The sequence below is a fragment of the Choloepus didactylus genome, chromosome 3 (genome assembly GCF_015220235.1).
Source record: "Choloepus didactylus isolate mChoDid1 chromosome 3, mChoDid1.pri, whole genome shotgun sequence".
Taxonomy (NCBI): Eukaryota; Metazoa; Chordata; class Mammalia; order Pilosa; family Megalonychidae; genus Choloepus; species Choloepus didactylus.
Window position 1 is genome coordinate 16429078 of NC_051309.1, and position 18179 is coordinate 16447256.

At 37.2% G+C, this 18179-nt stretch overlaps 1 pseudogene; it reads right to left on the reverse strand.

The window, feature by feature from the left end:
* Positions 1-18179, reverse strand: part of LOC119530207 — a 143700-nt pseudogene that overhangs the window by 115029 nt on the left and 10492 nt on the right.

Consider the following 18179-nt stretch of genomic DNA (forward strand, 5'->3'; position numbering starts at 1 on the left):
ATAAGTCAACTATTGTCACACTAATGCTATCTAATTAACCAAATCAAAATGAGAAACATGCAAAAATAAGCATTTTTTACTCACACGTCTGTGGATTGGATGGGGTTCTGCTGATCTAAGCTGGACTGAGCTGGGCTAGACTCCAATCTGTGTATTCAGTCCAGATCTGCCCTATATATCTCTTATCCTTCTTGGGTCAGAGGCTCCCAAGGCATATTCTTCTCAAAGAAAAAGGCTGGCACCTAGATGATATGTCTAACTGCAAAAGCACATTTCATGTCTCTGTTCATCCTATGCCCACTAGCATCCCATTGGCCAAATCCAAGGGATGAGAAAATCACTCCACCCACTTCAAGGTCTTTGCTAGTCTGTGGATATATAATTATATTATGGAGAAATGAAGAATTGTGACTAATAATGCAGTTGACCAGATAGTTTTCCAAAGTGTACCAATTTACACTGCCAGCAATGGTTTCTGCTAGTTCCCATTATTCCACATCCTCACACTTGGCATTTTCATTCGTTTTAATGGTAGTCACTCAATGCTGTGGTTTTAATTTGCATTCCCTGATGATTAACGAGGTTGAGAATTTTCATGTTCTTTGGCCTTTTCTGAAGGACCTAATCAAATCTTTTACTCATTAAAAAAATTAGGTTTCCAGTCTTTTCCTTATTGATTTGTAAGATATACCCTGAATATAAGTCCTTAGTTGGTTCTATCTTTCCTTACTCTTTGTCTTGCATTTTCACTCTCTTAATTGTGTCTTTGGATGAACAAACATTTTTAATTTGAATGTAGTCCAATATTTCAATCTTTCTCTTTATGATTGATGAATTTTGTGTCCTGTTTAAGAAATCTTTGCCTTCTTAAAGGTCATGAAGATATTCTCCCATGTTTTCTTCTAAAAGCTTTATTGTTGTACTTTTTCATGTTTAGAGATACACTCTATCTGGAATTGATTTCTTACGTATTTCTGAGGTTATGGTTTGGACTCACGTGGCTATCTAATGGACCCCGTACCATTAATTGAAAGACTGTCTTTCCCTACTGCATCACAGTGACCTTATCATGTCAAGAGTTTATTTTTGTCCTGTCCATTCCTTGACTCTGTTCTATTCCATTGGCCTATTTGTCTATCTTTGTGCCAATACTATGCTCTCTCAATTACTGTAGTTTTGTAATAGGTCTTGATATCTGCAAGTGCAAATCCTTTAACTTTTTTATTCAAGATTGTCTTGATTTTCTGGAACCCATGTTTCCATTAAAAATATTCAAACAAGCTTGCCAATTTTTACAATAATCATGCTGGGAAAGTGATTGAATTTATAATGATTAACTCATGGAGCATTGGTCATTACAACATTTCCTCCAATCTGTAGGTGTGATATATTCCTCTATTTATTTAGGTGTTTTAAAGGTTTTATTCAATAGATTTTTGTGGTCTTGCATCTCTCTTTCTCTCTTTAAATATTATTCCTAGTTATTTGATATTTTTTAAGCTACTGTAGAAGTCTTTTAAAATTTCATTTTCTAATAGTTTATTTTCAGTACTTAGACATAAAATCAATTTTTATATTAAGCTAATAACTAGTAACTGTTAAATTCACTTATAAATTCTAGTAGTTTTTCTGTATATATTTTTAGATTTTCTATATACGCATATAGAAATATGCATATCTACAAACAATCACTGTTCCAGTTTGCTAATGTTGCCATTATGCAAAATACCGGAAATGGATTGGCTTTTATAAAGGGGGGTTGTTGGGTTACAAATTTACAGTCCTAAGGCCATAAAAGTGTCCAAATTAAGACATCAACAAGACGATACCTTCACTGAAGAATGGCCAGTGGTGTCTAGAACAACTTTGTTAGCTGAGAAGGCATGTGCCTGGTGTCTGCTGGTCCTTTAGCTTCTCCAGGGCAAGCTCTGGGATTCTTACCTTAGCATCTCCAAGCATCCTTCTGTCCGCATCTCCAAGTGTCTACAAGCATAAGCCTGCATCTGGATGTGTGTTGGCTCTTTTTTAAGACTCCAGTAAACTAATCAAGACCCACCCTGAATGGGCAAGGCCACACCTCCATGGAAATAATCTAATCAAAAGTATCAGAATTCAGTGAGTCACATCTCCATGGAAACAACCTAATCGACATATCCCACAAGATTGGATTAAAACATGGCTTTGGGGGAACATAATATATCCAAACTGGCACAATCACAATTTTGTTTCTTCTTTTTCACTCCTTATGCCTTTTATTTTTTATCTTGCTCTATTACTTTGAATATATTACCTTTAAATAAGATGTTTTCTGAAGTTACTTCTGGAAGTACCCTTAATCAAAGTTAAGATGTTCCTTTTTATCTAGTTTGCTAATAGTTTTTAAAGTTGAATTTCATCAATTTTTTGCATAGTTAACATATAGTTCATATAGTTTTCTTTTTTTTTCTATCACTTTGGTGGCTTGCACTCATTGATATTTGAATATTAAATATGCCTGAAATAAACACAATGTGCTCATGGTGTATCATCCTTTCCATGTGTTGTTGGATCTGTTGTGCTAATATTTTGTTTACTTTTTTCATATATTCCTGAGAGATATTGGTCTGTATTTTTTTTTATTTGTAATGTCCTTGTCAGGTTTTGTTATCCATTTATACCTGGCCTTATAAAATGACTTGGACAGTGTACCTTCTTTGTCTGTACTGTGGATGAATTTGCGTAATAGTGGAATTCTTTCTTCCTAACTATTTGGAATAATTTATCAGTGAAGCCATCTCAGTCTGGAATTTTCTTTGGGTAAAGGTTTTAATTACTTAGTTCAGATTACTTCAGATAAAAGACTATTCAGATTATTTATTTCTTCTTGGGTCAGTTTTGGTAAATTATTTTCTAATAAATCACACATTTATTCTGTTTTCAAATTTATTGCTATAACTGGATCATAATATTTTATTAATTTTTGGTGTCTATAGGATCTATAGTCATGCCACCATTTTCTTTTCTTACATTAATTTTTGTAGTTGGTCACATTTTTCCTTGATCTGTCTTGCAATGGATTTAACAATTTTATTAATTTTTTAATGATCAACTATTGGATTTATTGATTCTTTGTATTGTACATCTGTGTTGTATTTCATCAATTTTAAATTATGTCTTCATTATTTCCTTCCTGTCATTGTCTTATATCATCCACTTTTAGCCTTTCTTCTTATCCAAAACATTTAATTAAGGCTATAAATTTTCCTGTAGGCAATGGTTTTTGCTTCATCACACATATTTTGATATCTTGCATTTACGTTTTCTTTCAGTTTGAATTATTTTAAATTACCATTTTGATTTATTCTTTGACCCATGAGTTATTTGAAAGCCTAAAGCTTAAATACCAAACAATTGGAGATTTTCTTGTTAGCTATTGTTGTTCTGTTCCTGATTAATTTCACTGTGGTCAAACCATATACGATTTGATTTAAATCATTTAAAATTTGTCGAGACTTATTTTGTGATGTGTTATATGATCTACTTTGGCAACTCTTACATGGTACCTAAAAAGAATATGTTTTCTGCTGTTTTGGATGCAATCTTCTATATAAGTCAGTTAGGTTCAGCATTCCACATACCTTCATTTCTTACTTTACTGATTTTTCTTATGGCATATTCCATCGATTACCAAGAGAAGTATGTTAAAATCTCCCACTATGATTGTGGTTTTACATATTTCTTTTTTGAATTTGGTCAACTTTTGCTTTGTGTGCTGTGAGGCTATACTACTTTGTACATACAAATTTAGATTTAAAAATATTTTCCTGGTTCACTCTTTTATCGTTAAGAAATGTCCCTTTTGTATCTCTTGTGATATTCCTTGTCTCAATGTTTGTTTTGTTTGGTATTATTTTTTCCATTCTTTTACTTTTATGCCTGCTCACATATTTTATTTGTATTTTTTTCTATTGGATCAATATCTTTTTCTGTAGTTCTTTATATATTCTGGATATTAATCCCTTGTCAGTTATGAATTGCAAACATTTTCTCATTCTTTTATTTCATTCTCTTTCTTTTGACATATTCTTAATTTTAAAGTAGTTGAATTTATTAATTTCTTTCATTAGGTTTTGTGGGTCTTATCTCATTATTTTCTTGTTTAAGAAATCAATTTCTACCCAAAACCATAAAATATTCTCTTATAATGCCTTCTAACATATTTTATAGTTAAGTCTTTGATATTTAAGTTTTTTTCATCTGGGATAAATTTATGGTGTGAGGGAGAGGTCCAAATTTGTTTTTTTTTAAATATGAATAACTAATTGTACTCACCACTTAATGAATAATTCAAATTCCCCCCACTGATCTTTAATACGCCTCTGTCATATATCAAGTGTCTATATAGTCTAGTGTCTCTATTCTGTTCCATGCTTTCTATTGTATTCCAGTAGCTAATTTACTTATCTCTAATACCATACTTTCTAAATGATTATAGATTTAGAGTAAGTAGTGAAGTTTAGTAGGGTAAGTTTACCTACCTTTTCTTCAAGGGTGTCTAGGTTATACTTGATCCTATGTATAATCATGTAAATTTTAGAATAAGTTCTACATGTTCTTAAAATAAAGCAAGCTAACTAAACCTTTTTTTGATTTTGAATAAAATTGCATTGACTCCATAAATAAATCTGGTTATAACTGACATCTTTATGATATCATGCAATTCAATTCATGCATATGGCATATATTTCCATTAATCTGGGTCTTATTTCATATATTTCAATAAAGTTTTATTATTTTCTCCATAATAGTCATACACATTTTGTTACACTTATTCCTGGATACTTTTTATAGTTTTATTGCTGCTGTAAATGGTATTGTTTTCAAAATCACAATTTCAAACTCTTGTTGGTGAATAAAAATTTTCATATTTTTGTGTTGATATTGTATCTTGCTGAAATTCTCTAAGAATTTAGAGATTTATATTCTTTTAGATTTTCCATGTCTGTTTTTCTCTCATCTGTGAATAATGACTGTTTTAGTTAAATACTGCTATAAAACAAACTACCCCAAAATTTAGAGGTGGAAAACAAGAAGTGCTTTATTACAGTCATGGATTCTGTGGGTCAGAAATTTAGACAGAGCACGGTGGGAATATCTTATCTCTCTCTGCTCCATGATTTTTGGGGCATAGCTGGGAGACTCAAATGGTTGGTGTTGACTAGACTTGTTGGGATCTGGAATCATCTAGAAGCTTCTGTGTTTACAGATCTGGCACCTAGGTTGGGATGATTGTTTAAGGAACGTGGGCTCAGTTGGTTCTGTTGACTGGGGTGCCTGTGCGTGGCCTCTCCATGAGGCTGCAGCTTCTTCACAACAGAAGAGTCTCAGAGTAGTCAGATGTTCACATGATGGTTCAGTGCTCCAAGAAAAAGTGCCCCAGTGAACAGGTGGAAGCTTCAGATCATTTACGACCTAAGTTTAGAAGTCACATAGCATCAGTTCTGCCATATTCCATTGATAAAAAAGTCATACATCAACCCAGATTTAAAGGAAAACATCATTTCTTGATGAGATGGTGTAAAAAATTTTTGGTTATGCATTAAACTACCACAATTGCAATTTGGCATGTCATTTAAAAATCCTTATTCTTTTTTTTTCCATTCCTAGCTTTATGTCCTTTCCCAATACTTCCAGTACAATGTTCAATAGCAATGCTGATTGTAGGCATCCTTCCCTGTTTCCTGCCCTAAAGGCAATACTTTCTATATTTCTCTAATTTGTGGGATGGAGTTTGTGGTAGGTGGACTTTTAAGGCATCCCCTAATGATCTCTGCCTCCTGATTTTCATGCTGTTGTGTAAACTCCTCTTGAGTACAGGCTGGGCCTAATGACTTGCTTCTAATGAATAGAAGTCAGCAAAACAGATGAGATGTCATTCTGAGGTTAGGTTTCCAAGACTGTGGCATGTCTTTTGCCCTATTATTGCTTGCTGTGATGGAGGCAGCTATTATGCTGTGAGCTGAACTATGGAGAAATCCACAAGTTGAGAAACAAGGTGGCTTCTAGCCAACAGCTGGCAAAGAACTGAAGAGCTCAGTTCAGCAGCTCCTGAGGAACCAAATCCTTCCAACAGTGATCTGGATGAGCTTGGAAATTAATCCTTTCCCACTCAAGCCTTGAGATGACTGCAACCCTTGATCACAGTCTTTGAGAGACCAGAAGCAAAGGATCCAGTTAGGTTTTACCTACATTCCTGATATTCAGAAGCTATGAGAAAACAATCATTTGTTACTTGAAGTCTTTAAGTTTGGGGTACTTTGTTACACAGCAGTTAACAACTAATAATATTGTGTATTAATTTCCTGTTGTGGCTGTGACTAATTACTACAAACCTTGTGGCTTAAAACAACAGAAATTTATCACCTTGCCATTTTTGTATTCAGAAGTCCAAAATGTGTCTCAGTGGGTAAAAATCAAGTAGTCAGCCATTCCTCTGTTCTCTAAAGGAGATTTGTTCCATTTTGCTAATTCTGCTGTTATGCAAAATACCAGAAATGGATTGGCTTTTTTTTTTTTTTTTACTGAGCATAAGCAAGTGATTTTATTAAAGATTTGTCAATAACCAGAACAGTAGAAATATTTTATTTCACAACACTTTTAGACAGAATTGTATATTTAAGTAATTGATTATTTTCTAATAGTTAGTGACTAAGATAAATGTCCCATTATAGTTCAGGTGATGTGATTGGTAACTTACAGAGGTAATTTTTGGAGTAGTGTCTTTTAATTATTAAAGGGAAAAACACTGAATAAATAGAACAAAGAATAATACTTAACAGTGTGACTACATTAGGAGTATTTAATATTGTTTCTTAGAATATGCTTAAGCATATCTGATGTGTTTTTTAATATTCATTTTATTGAGATATATTCACATACCACGCAGTCATACAAAACAAATCGTACATTCGATTGTTCACAGTACCATTACATAGTTGTACATTCATTGCCAAAATCAATCTCTGACACCTTCATTACCACACACACAAAAATAGCAAGAAAAATAATTAAAGTGAAAAAGAGCAATTAAAGTAAAAAAGAACACTGGGTGCCTTTGTCTGTTTGTTTGTTTGTTTCCTTCCCCTATTTTTCTACTCATCCATCCATAAACTAGACAAAGGGGAGTGTGATCCTTATGGCTTTCCCAATCCCATTCTCCCCCCTCATAAGCTACATTTTTATACAATTGTCTTCAAAATTCATGGGCTCTGGGTTGTAGTTTGGTAGTTTCAGGTATCTACCACCAGCTACCCCAATTCATTAGAACCTAAAAAAGGTTTGTCTATATTGTGCGTAAGAGCGCCCACCAGAGTGACCTCTCGGCTCCTTTTGGAATCTCTCTGCCACTGAAGCTTATTTCATTTCCTTTCACATCCCCCTTTTGGTCAAGAAGATGTTCTCCATCCCATGACGCCGGGTCTACATTCCTCTCTGGGAGTCATATTCCATGTTGCCAGGGAGATTCACTACCCTTGGTGTCTGATCCCATGTAGGTGGGAGGGCAGTGATTTCACCTTTCAAGTTGGCTTAGCTAGAGAGAGAGGGCCACATCTGAGCAACAAAGAGGCATTCGGGAGGAGGCTCTTAGGCACAATTAGATTGGCTTTTATAAAGGGCATTTATTTGGTTACAAAGTTATAGTCTTAAGGCCATAAAAATATCCAAGCAAAGGCATCAACAATAGGGTACCCTCACTGAAGAAAACCAATGACATCTGGAAAACTTCTGTCAGCTGGGAAGGCACATGGCTGGCATCTCCTCTGGGATTCTGATTCAAAATAGCTTTCTCCCAGGAGATTCCTTTCTAGGCGTTTGGGGGTTTTCTCTTAGTTTCTCTCAGGCAAACTGCGGAATAGCAAAAGTCTACTTTCAATGGCCGTCTTCAAAATGTGTCTCTTAGTTTCTCTCCAAAATGTCAGTCTCAGCTGCTCTGAGGTCCTTCTGTTTGTGAGTTCTTTTATAGGAGTCCAATGATCAAATCAAGACCCAGGCTGAATGGGTGGGGCCACACCTCCATGGTGAAAATCTAATCAAAGGTGTTACCCACAGTTGGGTGGGTCACATCTCCATGGAAACAACTTAATCCAAAGACTCCAACCTCATCAACATAATACATCTGCCCCCACAAGATTGCGTTAAAGAACATGGCATTTTGGGGAACACGATACATCCAAACTGGCACAAGATTCAATTTCCCTGACTTTCCCAGCCTCTAGAAGCTGTCCATATTCCTTGGCTCTTGATCTCCTTCCATCTTCCAAGTCAGAGATGACTGGTTGAGCCTTTCTCACAGAACCATCACTATGATACTGACTTTTCTGCTATCCTCTTCCACATTTAAATGACCCTATTGAGTACATAGGGATCACCAAGATAATCCAGAAAAACATTCATATCTTAAAGTCAGCTTAGTTACATCTGCAACCTTAATTCCCCCTTGCCATATAACCTAACATTCATAGGTTCTGGGAATTAGAAGAGGGAGAGACTTCTTTCATTTTTTACTCTGTGCCTTTCAACCCAAACTGGCAGGGATTTTGGTTATATAAAATTCTCAAGAACCTTGTGGGTCTCTCATGTATATCTTGGGGATTCACTCCATTAGACAAGAGGCTCCTTCTCTTTTCTGGATAGTCTCATCTCTATTCCAGGCTTCTGCTGAGATGGCTGAGAGGATCCGTGAATAGCCCTCTTAATCTTTTCAAAGAGTCCTCTGGGTGACTGATTTTTTTTAATTCAATTTTATTGAGATATATTCACATACCATACAATCATCCAAAGTGTACAATCAATTGTTCACAGTACCATTGTATAGTTGTGCATTCATCACCCAATCTATTTGTTGAACATTTTCCTTGTACCAGAAAAAGTAAAAATAAGAATAAAAAATAAAAGTAAAAAAGAACACCCAAATCACCCCCCACCCTATTTTTCATTTAGTTTTTTGTCCCCGTGTTTCTACTCATCCATCCATACACTGGAAAGAAGTGTGATCGCAAGGCTTTCACAAACACGCTGTCACCCCTTGTAAGCTACGTTGCTATACAATCATCTTCAAGAGTCAAGGTTACTGGGTTGCAGTTTGATAGTTTCAGGTATTTACTTCTAGCTATTCCAATGCATTAAAACCTAAAAAGTGTTATCTATGTAGTGCATAAGAATGCCCACCAGACTGACCTCTCAGCTCCATTTGGAATCTCTCAGCCACTGAAACTTTATTTTGTTTCATTTCACATCTCCCTTTTGGTCAAGAAGATGTTCTCAATCCCACAATGTAGGATCCAGATTCATCCCCAGGAGTCATATCCCACGTTGCAGGGAGATTTACACCCCTAGGAGTCAGATCCCATGTAGGGGGGAGGGCAGTGAGTTCATCTGGGTGACTGATTTTTGATCCTTCCAAAGTACTAGCAAAAGGCTGTCCATCCGTACCCTTGACTTTCTCTAGGGTATGCTTTCCTGACAGTGAAACCCCTGATTTTCACATCTTTTGCAATGTGGATAGGCTGAGAATTTCCCAAATCATTGAGTCCTGATTTCTGTTTGCTTAACATCTCCTCCCTCAATCTATGTCTTTTCTCTCTCATTTACTGTGAGCATCAAGAAGAAATACAACTTGACCTTCAACATGTTGCTTGAAATCGCCTCAGCTAGATATCCAAGTTCATTGTTTGCAAATTTTGCTTTCTCCGTAACTGCAGGACACAATTCAGCTAAGTTTTCTGCCACTATAAAACAAGGATCCCCTTTCTTCTGGTGTCCAATAATATGTTCCTCATTTCCATCTGTGCCCTCATTAGCAGCACCTTTAACATCCACATTTCTACTAACAATCTGTTCATGATAATTTAAGTATTCTTTAAGATGATATAGGCTTTCTCTACCATTCTCCTCACTTGCTTCTGAGTCGTCTTTAGCAGAGTAATTAATGTCAATATTTCTACTAACTGTCTGTTCAAGGTAATTTAGGCTTTTTTCCACCATGATCCTCAAAATTCTTCCAGCCCCTGTCCATTGCCCAATTTCAAAGCCACTTCAACATTTTTAGGTATTTGTTACACCAGCACCCCACTTCTCGGTACCAAAATCTATATTAGCTGCCTATTGCTGCTGTAACAAACTATCACAGACCCGGTGGCTTAAAGCAATACAAATGTATGATGTTACATTTCTGTAATTGAGAAGTCCAAAATAGATCTCAATTGTCTAAATTCAAAATGTTGGCAGGGCTGCATTCCTTCTTGAGCATATTTACAGGACCTATTATCTTGGGATAGTTATGTATCTCTCTGTACCTCAGTTTCCTTATTTACATCCTAGAACTGATGTGAAGATTAACTTTCTTATGAATGGGCTTGAAATAGTGCCTGGTATAAATTAAGCATCATCCAAGTGTTAGTTTCTATTGTTATTTTCATTTTTGACTTCAAGGAGCTCATGGTTTGGTTATGGATTCAGACAAACAAAATGTGATCATTTCTATGATTGAGTCAAGTTTTAGATACATGAGGTTTAATGAATTCTGGTTACACTGTGAATTCAGTTTATCTGAAAATAGATGAATTATTTTCTTCCCACCCTCCCTGCTCCACTCCAGTCTGCCTTTTCTCCTGTTTTCTCTCAGGGAATATTTCCACTATCCACTGTTCATGCTAGAAATCTGGGTTCTGTTCTGTTCTTCCCTTTTCTTCATCCTATCAATTCTGTCTCCTTAACACTTTTTCTCTTCACTTCCTGCTGTTCCTCTTGCTAGCTCTTCTTTCAGTCTTCATCACCACTAACCTGGACTCTTGTAACTGTTAGGCCCCCTGCCTGTTTTATCTCACACTTTTATTCTCCCCTTCAAAGCTTTCAGGGTGATTTGTGTATAATACAAATTTGATTTTCTCCCTGTTCAAAACATTTTTGGCCTCAGGACAAAATCTGAACACTTTGGCATAACATCTGCCTCAGTAAGTATGCTTTTGTCCATTGGTAAAATAAGATCTAACTAATAATAACTAGTATGTGAGAAGTAAATTCCTAATAAGTACACAGAAGCTAATTAATCTCAGTTGATAAGAAATCTGCCAATAAGCGATGACCGGTATTTATTCAAATGTCAGTGTTGCCATCAAATACCCAGGGTATTTATCTCTTTCTGCGATGCCATCCTTAGCAAGTTGGCTTTTAACTCTCCCATGTGTCACCTCATGGGCATATGATGGTTGCAACAGCTCCGGGACCACATCCATGTTCAAGGAAGGAAGAAGGAGGGGTGACAAAAGACTTCTCTTTATAGTTTATTGACCAGAAATGGATCACACGTCTACTCTTTGGCCAATCAATGGAGAAGGGGATTGATATTACCAGGTTGGTTTAGACCAGTCATGATTTGTTCCCTAGGCTGGGGAGGGGACTGCCTACACCAAGGTCAGGAGATCTTTGTGCCACCTGCGTCAAGGTTCTATTAGCAGGGAAGAGGTGGTGAATGATGTTGGGTAAGCCACAGGTAGCATCTTCTACAGCACATACTCATGCACACCTCTCCAACTCTCCAAGCTCATTTCTCACTATCGCTGCACTGCCAATCCCTCTCTACTCCCACCCCAACAATCTAGCTCCAACAATAAGTATTTTCCCAAGGTGCCACTGTTGCATCATACCCATGCACCTTCTTTATACTGCTGCCTCTGTCTGGTAGTTTTCTCTGCCTTCTCTTCCTAGCAAACACATTCTCATATTCCTGGAAAACATGTTCCTATCTTGCAAGAAAATGGGAGCATCAGACTCCTTGTTAAGATTTTCCTGAATCTGTTTATGCTCAAGCTGTAACCTGTATACACGTCTATCTCAGACCATATTACATCTGTTTGTTACATGTCAGTTTTCCTCCATAGACAGTATCATCCTTAAGGGTGGACCAATGACGCTGCATCCTCAGCATCCTGGCACAAAGTCTCTCATTGCCCATATTTGGCTGTCAGGGGGTGGGGTGGGGGGTGGAGGATTCACAGAGGAGGAGGTGCCTGGGCTGGATCTTAAAGGATGCATAGGGATGGCCAGAGAGGCCATGAAGAGGGATGCTCAAGGAAGAGGGAATAGCTTCTGCTTTCTAAGTGACCTTTAGGTACCTCCTTAAAAGTCATCTCCTTTGATCCCGGTACCACCTTAGCTTATGTCAACACTTGCTACCTTTCCTCTCCCATCACTACCCTCCCCAAAACACCTAATCTCAGCAAAGGGAGACACCCTTCACCCAGGTGCTCAAGTTAAGACCTTAGTGGCCATTCTTATTTGCTCTCTTTTCAAAACCCATTCCAGCAGAGTGTTTTGTCAGTTTCATAAAAGGGCTTTAATTTGCCAGGGCTGCTATGACAAATACTGCAAGATGGGTTGACTTAATGTAGAGGAGTCTATTGGCTCATAGTTTTGAGGCTTAGAAGAAATCCAAAATCAAGATAAGGGCAAGACTAGCTTTCTCCCAGAGGCTGTACGTTCTGGTGCTGGCTGCTGACAGCCTTTGGGGTTCCTTGGTTTGTATCTCTGCTTCCCATCACATTTTGATGTCTTCTCCATTCTTGCTTCTCTGACTTCCAGATTCTTTTCATAAGGCCTCCAATACTTTGGATTAAGTTCCATCCTCATTCACTTGGGCCACACCTTAACTAAAAATAATATCTTCAAGAGATACAATTTACAATAGGTTCATACCCACAGGAATGGGATTAAGATTAAGAACATGTGTTTGTTGGGTAACATAATTCAATCTACCACACCAGGCTGCAGCCTCACCCCTTCTTCTCCTGTCCATTATGATCACTCTCATCTAAGCCAATAGTATTTTTCACTTGTATTTTTCACTCTGGTTCCCTTCCCTTCCATTCTGAACCCAGCTGCCAAATAAAGTTCTTAAAAACCTAAAACAGACCATAGACACATACAAACTCACACACATACCACCTTAAAACAGCCCCTCATGTTTAGAACGGAACCCTTATCCTGGTTTCCAAAGCCCGGTGTGATCTGGCCTCTGCTTGTCTCTCCAGCCTTTGTCCCCATCCCTCCCTTCCTTACTTATGGCCCTCCAGAGCTTTTGTCCTTCTTGCTTTTCCTCACTGTTCCCTTTTTCTGGAATATTCTTTCCCCAATCTCTCACATGACTGGTTCCTTCTAAAAATTCACATCTCTTCTCATTCAGATAATGTCACTGAGAGTGTGTAATGGTAAAAAGTGAGGGATTTGGAGTCAGTCTTCCTGGGTTAAAATCCTGACTCCCTCACTTATTAGCAGAAGGACATGAGACAAGTTATTTCCTTTATCTGCCTTTGCCTCGGTTTCCTTATTTATGAAGGGATGTGCTCACAATAGCACCCATCTCAACATTAAAATGTACAGGTACTTAGAAGAGGGCCTTGTGTGGTAAATGGTATATAAATGTTAGTCATTATTTTCTAGCTTAGATAACACCTCTTAAGGGAGACTTTCCTTGACCTCTCAGTCTAAAACGTAGACCCCTAGTCACTACCAGTCTATTTTAATTCTGTGTGAAACTCATAGCCACATCTTGTTTGTGTATTTATGCATTATTTCCTCCTTGTAGAAAGTGAGCCTCCAGAGAGCAGAGGCTGTGTTCACACCGTATCTTAGCATCTGCAAGAGTCTGCTGAATTATAATCATGCACAAGCCTGCATGTCACACACACTCACACACACATGCACATGTCATTGCCCATGAAGACTTGCTACCCCCCACTACAAGGTAAGCATGAACTGATTCCTGCTTCTTTCTGACTGCATCCCTAATCGCCCTTCTTTTTCCTCCTGAGGCTTCTTGTTCAGCTTGAGTTTCCTCCCATAGGGCTCTCTGAGCATCTTGCAAATAAGCCTCTCGAGTTTCCCCCACAAATCCTTGCGATGGCCCCTGATATTTCTGAGATTGCAGCCGGCACCATCTTAGGTCTCTCTCTAGCAACCCCACTCTACCGCAGGCTACAGCCTCCTCCTTGAGCCGTTTCTATACTTTTAGCCAGAACCGTTTCACGTGCACGGGACCCAGTTCCTGTGCCCTGCCCCCTGCCTTTGTCCATCCCTTCTGCAATCCCACCCCCAGGGAGTTTAGTGCCACAATGTTTTTGGTTACAAATTGAATTTTAGTGGCATTATAAATAACATTAACATACTGCCCCAGCATTCTTTTTTTTTTTTTTTTTAATTAAAACTTTTTATTGTGAAATATGTATACAAGAAAATTGATAAATTTCAAAATATAGTTTAATGGGTAGTTATAAAGAAAATTTCAAAGTACACTATGGGTTACAGTTCCACAATTTCAGGTTTTTCCTTCTGGCTGTTCTTATACACTAGAAACTAAAAAAGAAATATCTATGTAATGATTCAGTAGTCATTTAGTAAGCCCATTTCCCCTCACCTCAACACCAGCAAACTTGATTAATAACTGCTTTGGTTGTGAGAGTAGCAGAAGGGAGAAAAAGAAAAATAGGCTACTCTTGAGGACACAGGCATATGTGTTCTGTGCAGATTTGCACTGTGGATTTGAGGAGGCTGGGTGACCCCGTACGGTGACCAGATGGCAGGAGGCTGGGATGATTCCCTCCTGATGCTGTCGGTGACCTTTTTATTCCCTCCCCTAGAGTGTGGGTGGGAACTGTGACTTAATTGCAGCCCACGGAATAAGGCAGAGGTGAAGCAATTTTGCAGATGGAATTAAGGTCCAAGATCAGTAATTTTGCTTTACTCAAAAGTGAGATTGCACTGGTTAACAAGAGTTAATTAGGTAAAAGCCCTTCAAAGAAGGACTGGTACCTTCCTGAAGGTAGAAACAATTGAAATCCTCTTTCCAGGAAGGTACCTTCATTCTAAACTCAAAATAATTTTTTAGAGGTCAGTAATCAGCATACTCTGAATGATAAGCAGGCATACAAGGAAAGATATGCATTTTAAAATGTTTTGATATCCTTATTTGAAAACTGATTCTCAAAATTTTGAAGTTTTTAAATGTTTTAACCAGGAAATATCCTCTTACTTATAATTTAGTTGTGAAATACTGAATTTTAATGAGGATAACAATATTAAGATGAGACAAAATATATTCTTATATATTTAAAAATATTTATTTGAGGTACATTATGCTCTTTTAAAAGCATCCTGGACATGCTTATTAGAAACATTGCTTAGAAACATTGGTAAATTCAATGTACTTGAGAACATACAAAAATAGCATGCTTTCTATCAAAGAAAAGAAAAGACGAATTAAAAACATGATGCAAATCAAGCATCATTTGTAAATGGGATTGTGAAAAGATATCTCTTGGGGATCATGGTGGGTGTTAGCCATAATTTCCTGCTTTGCTCTCATTTCTTTGCTGGGAATGGAGCCCTACACCTCAGCTTCCTCCCTGGAATTCTGGTTACCACTTTACAGTCCTTCTGTCCAACTTGAGAAGCCCTAGGTCCTGAATAACTCTTGAAGGCCTTGACCTTGATCTCCCTACTTTCTACTCTGAAATGACCCTTTTTAAAAAAAATTTTTTATTAAGATTTATTCACATACCATACAATCATCCAAAGTATATAATCCATTGATCACAGTACTATCATATAGTTGTTCATTCATTACCACGATCTATGTTTTTTAACATTTTCCTTATACCAGAAAAAGTGAAAGCAAGAATAAAAAAAAAAAGAGTAAAAACAGAACACCCAAATTGCACCCCCCATTCTTCCTTTAGTCCCCCCCTCCCCATTTTTCTACTCATCCATCCATACACTGGACAAAGGGGAGTGTGATCCACATGGCTTTCCCAAACACATTGTCACCCCTCATAAGCTACATTGTTATACAGTCATCTTCAAGATTCATGGGTTCTGGGTTGTAGTTTGATAGTTTCAGGTATTTACTGCTTGCTATTCCACTTCATTAAAACCTAAAAAGGGTTGTCTACATTGTGTGTAAGAGTGCCCACCAGAGTGACCTCTCAGCTCCTTTTGGAATCTCTCAGCCACTGAAACATATTTCACTTCATTTCACATCCCCTTTGGTCCAGAAGATGTTTTCCATCCCACGATGCCGGGTCTACATTTCTCCCCAGGAGTCATATTCCACGGTGCCAGGGAGATTTACACCCCTGGGTGTCTGATCCCACGTAGAGGGGAGGGCAGTTATTTCACCTGCCAAGTTGGCTTAGCTAGAGAGAGAGGGCCACGTGTGAGCAACAAAGAGGCATTCGGGAGGAGGCTCTTAGGAACAATTATAAGCAGGCCTAACCTCTCCTTTGCAGTAAAAAGGCTTCCCAAGGGCAAGATCCATGACAGAGGGTTCAGCATATCAAACAGCCAGTCCCCAATGTCTGCGAGCACATCAGCAACCATCGAGATGGGGAAGCTCAACACCCCTGCGTTCTCCCACAGCAACTTGGGAGGCTCTGCAAATTTTTTTCATTTTTAAAAAAATTAACTATTAACTATATCAAAAAAAAACACAAAAAAACCATACAATAAGAAAACATTTCAAACAAACCAAAACAAGGGAATAAGAAAAAGACAACTAACCTAAAATAACTACTTTACTTTGAACATGTTCCTACTCTACCCCAAGAAAATATGCAGACTATAACCCATCAAAGGAATAAGAAAGACAGATAACCTAATACAGCAACATTTCTGTGAACTTGTTCCTACCATACCCACCAGAAATTAACAAACCATAGTCATTCCTGGGCATTCCCAGAACATTAAATTTACCCACAATAACTTATCTGTTCTTATTAGGTTATCGTACCCCCTTCACTAATTGCTCTCTATTGCTAGTTCCCTTACATTCTACATTGCAAACCATTTGTTTTACATTTTTCAATGTTCGCATTAGTGGTAGCATATAATATTTCTCTTTTTGTGCCTGGCTTATTTCGCTCAGCATTATGTCTTCAAGGTTCATCCATGTTGTCATATGTTTCACGACATCGTTCCTTCTTACTGTCGCGTAGTATTCCATCGTGTGTATGTACCACATTTTATTTATCCACTCATCTGTTGAAGGACGTTTGGGTTAACATACTGCCTCAGCATTCTTGCTTCTCTTTGTTTTTTTGTTTTTTTTTTCTGTTTCCAAGCTTTTATTTTCAATCTCATTATACTTTCTGAACATATTAGATTATGGTTCTTTTTCTCTAACTTCTGTCTATTTCTAGGTATACTACATTCTACATTTTGAGACTGAGTTATTTCTAGTTAGTTCATATTAGTGAAATCATATACTATTTGTCCTTTTCAACCTGACTTATTTCACTCAGCATTGTGTCTTCAAGATTCATCCGTATTTTCACATGCTTTGGAACCTCATTTCTTCTCAGTGCTGCATAATATTCCATCTTATGTATATACCACATATTGTTCATCCATTCATCTGTTAATGGGCATTTGTATTGTTTCTGTCATTTGGCAACTGTGAACAATGCTGCTATGAACATTGGGGTGCCAGTATCTGTTCATGTTCCTTATTTCAGAACTTCTGGGTATATACTGAGTAGCAGAAATGCTGGGTCATAGAGCAACTCAATATTTAGTTTTCTGAAGAAACATCAAATTGTTTCCACAGTGGATGTACCGTTTTACACTCCCACCATCAGTGAATAAGGGTTCCTATTTTTCCACATCCTTTCAAACACTTGCAGTTTTCTGTTTGCTTAGTAATGGCCACTCTTATAGGTGTAAGATATCTCACTGTGGTTTTGTTTTGCATTTCTCTAATAGCTAATGAAGAGTAACATCTTTTCATGTGCTTTTTAGTCATTTGTATTTCCTCTTTGGAGAAATTTATATTCATATCTTTTGCCCATTTTATAATTGGGTTGTTTGTCCATTTATTGTTGAGTTGTAGGATTTCTTTATATATGCTGAATATGAGAATCTTATTAGATATATGGTTAAACCCTATGTTTTATATGTTTAATTAATCACTTTAATTCATATGCTTTAATATGGTAGTTCAGAATACATTCAGATTAAAAGAAAGTATTTAAAGTATCAGAACAACAAACACACTTATACAAATCTGGGCTATCAGAATAATAACTATAAACTCATATTAGCATAAGTAGAGAACATAGATGTAAACAAAATTGTGATATATTTCTTTTTTT